Source organism: Macrotis lagotis, chromosome 2, assembly GCF_037893015.1.
Source record: "Macrotis lagotis isolate mMagLag1 chromosome 2, bilby.v1.9.chrom.fasta, whole genome shotgun sequence".
NCBI lineage: Eukaryota > Metazoa > Chordata > Mammalia > Peramelemorphia > Peramelidae > Macrotis > Macrotis lagotis.
The window spans coordinates 238,831,113-238,833,949 of NC_133659.1; the positions used below are offsets into that span (position 1 = coordinate 238,831,113).

A 2,837-nucleotide genomic window follows, 5' to 3' on the forward strand; every position below is an offset into this window, starting at 1 on the left:
CTTTTAACCAGGTTTAAATAATAAGGATCCTAGACTGGCAAGAGAGGGATTTTTATTTAGGATCCTAAACTGGTACTTCCATTCAGGCATTAATTAGATAAATTTGAGAGTAGCTTTTATTTAAACATGAATTCTTCAACATAAGGATTGTAGGCAATGAGAATCAAATATGAAAGAATGCCCTGTTATGAAACAAATAGATTTTGACAGAGAAAATGATTATGACAGTTCCTTTAGAGACATCATCAGATAAAATTCCTCTAACTCGTTGTAAGAACCATATTTTTTCATGCTTTCTGTTTAAGTCATTGGCACAGTCCAAAAGGAAGAATAAAGAGACATAGAAGAATGAAAGGCAAGGAAGTAATGAGAGGCAAGCAAAAATATGGTGTAAAAATAGCAAATAAAGCAGTTAAAGAAAAAGTGTTAAAATAATAAAATGGGAGATTAAAGAGATATGCTAATAATACTGTAATTATGAATTTAAAAGCAATAATATAGAAAGACATTCTTGAAAAGCAGTGTTACAGCAGCCTGCAGATACTAGATTTCAGTAAATATTTGTTGACTTGCCTATTTTAACAAAGGAAAGGGGACATACAAATATAGCTATAACATGGAGAAACAAGAGTGGAGAGATAAAGAGGGAAACGATTTTGAGAAAAAGTAAGAAGATACAAGATAGAGACGTGGAAGAGGGCATCAAAGAATGTCTCATATTAATCTGAACTTGAAAAAATAGTTACAGAGGTAATCAACCCTCACTTCTGGATTTTTTTGGTTTCCATAGAAACCTTGCTCTAAAAGATCCTAAGATACTATTTTCTGTTTCTGATTCTTTATTATTTTTTCTCAAAGGAAGTCATTAAAAAAATAGCATGTTTTTAGGACAAGAAGGAAGCAAAAAGGCCAACTGTTTTATAGCATGCTTTTATTTGAAGAATTCTTGAGCTGAATGGTTTTTTAAATTTTTTTGTCTCTGAAATATTATTGGAAAAAAGCAAACCCAAGAGAAAAGATGAAAAGAATAAATCTCAGTTCCAGAGAGTATTTCATCCTGTTGGGTTTCTCTGACCAGCCTCACCTGGAGAAGATATTATTTTGGGTTATCTTGATTTTTTTATTACTTAACCATTGTGGGTAATAAGATCATCATCCTGATTTCCTGTCTGGAACCTAGATTCCATACACCCATATATTTCTTCCTCTTCAATCTTTCCCTACTAGTGCTCTTTTTTACCACCAGCTGTGTTCCTCAGATGTTGGTCAATCTCTGGGGGCCAGAGAAGATAATCAGTTACATTGGTTGTGTCATTCAGCTATATGTTTTCTTGTGGCTTGGGGCCACTGAGTGTATTCTACTTTTTATTAGGGCTGTAGATCATTCTGTGGCAATCTGTTGACCACTACATTATGTCTCTATCATGCACCCCTGTCTCTGTCTTTGACTGGTATTTCTGGCATGGGGAAGTGGCCTCATCAAATTGATGATCCACATACCATCTACCTTACATTTGTCTTTCTGCCCTCACCACAGAGTGGATGACTTTGTGTGTGAAGTACCAGCCACGATTCATCTATCCTGTGGGGACACTGCCTCTAATGAAATTCAGCTATCCATATCTAGCATCCTTCTCTTGGTAATTCCTTTGGTCCTCATCCTGATCTCCTATGGTGCCATCATCAGAGCAATCCTGAAGATGATGTCAACTGCAGGATGGAGGAAGGTCTTTGGCATCTGTGGCTCCCACCTACTAGTGGTCTCCCTCTTTTATTGTACTGTTACAGTGGTCTACCTCGAACCTAAGAGCCAATATAGTCAGAAACAGGGTACTCTCTTACTCTCTTACTCTCTTCTACACTGTAGTCACTCCCACTCTCAATCCCTTTATCTATACTTTAAGGAATAAGGAAGTAAAGATAGCATTAAGACAATTAGGAAAGAGAAACTGGGTTTCTTGGAAGATCTGTAGAAGATGACAAAAAGAAAACATAGAAAATTAGTGCTAGAAATATAACATACTCCTGTACATATGTATAATGTATAAATACACAAAAATGTGTACATGCTTTATATAGTCATAAGTTGACTATCTTTACAAAGATAAATAACCAAAGACCATTTCACAAGACTCCTGATCTCAATCTTTCTTCACATAGTTTAAAGACAGGCCATTTTTAATAGACCCTACACTCATTTTAGTTGCTGTACTTTTAAGTATTCAGGTTTAAAATTGAGCCCTTGATACTAGTTCAAGATGAAACCATGATTCAGATTTGACGTCAGACTCAGGAAGATAGAAAGGGGTTGGGTTTAGAAGAATATAATCTTGAAAGTAGAAGACTTATTAGGGCAGTACTCTCAAGGGTGTTTATTGGTTACTTTTATAAGTTTTAAAATTTTTGTATAAACAAATAAGTAGACAGCACCTATTTATGAAAGATAAGAAAACCAATTACAAAGAATTCTTAGAATTATCCTTTATAGTATCAAGTTCAACTGTGCAACAGTATTTTTATTGGATTCAGGCACTCTTGAATCCAAGCAACATCTGAACTGGTCATTGACACAAAATTATGGCCACAGATTTCTTTCAACTATAGTGGTCTAACAGTGAAATGGGGATTGGAAAATAGGACATAACAACACTGGTTGCAGTAGTATTGATGATTAGGAGCAAAACAGCATTGATCATAAAACCTATTTTTGTTGTTCAATCATATCTGATTCTTTATCATTTGTATTTTTCATGGCAAAAGATACTAGAGTGATTTACATTTTCTTCTCCAGTTCATTTTACAAAAAAGGAAATTGAGACAAACAGTGATTTGTCTGG

The 2,837-nt window shown here is 34.8% G+C and overlaps 1 pseudogene; it reads left to right on the forward strand.

Annotated features, from left to right (window-relative positions):
- The first annotated feature begins 1,018 nt into the window (after positions 1-1,018).
- Positions 1,019-1,980, forward strand: LOC141511516 (olfactory receptor 2H2-like; annotated as a pseudogene).
- The last annotated feature ends 857 nt before the right edge of the window (positions 1,981-2,837 follow it).